The sequence below is a fragment of the Corvus kubaryi genome, unplaced genomic scaffold (assembly GCF_017639235.1).
Source record: "Corvus kubaryi isolate FWS band 111438036 unplaced genomic scaffold, C.kubaryi_AGA036_p1.0 split1-37355, whole genome shotgun sequence".
NCBI lineage: Eukaryota > Metazoa > Chordata > Aves > Passeriformes > Corvidae > Corvus > Corvus kubaryi.
This window is the reverse complement of record NW_024582078.1, coordinates 744,371-744,644: the sequence shown is the minus strand read 5'-3', so window position 1 is coordinate 744,644 and position 274 is coordinate 744,371.

Below are 274 nucleotides of genomic sequence, written 5' to 3'. Positions count from 1 at the left end.
GGCTGCCCCTGGATCCCTGGAAGTGTCCAAAGCCAGGTTGGACAGGGCTTGGAGCAGCCTGGGATATTAGAAGGTGTCCCTGCCCATGGCAGCGAGTGGAACTGGATGAACTTAAGGTCTCTTTCCACCCAAACCATTCTGGGATTCAATAAAAAGGATAAAAAAGCCACTCCGATTACACACAAAAATTATTCTTTTAAATTTATTTCATTTATTAAGTTATTCTACATGGACAAACACCACTTGATGAGGTGTTGGCACTCTGGGGAGAGAA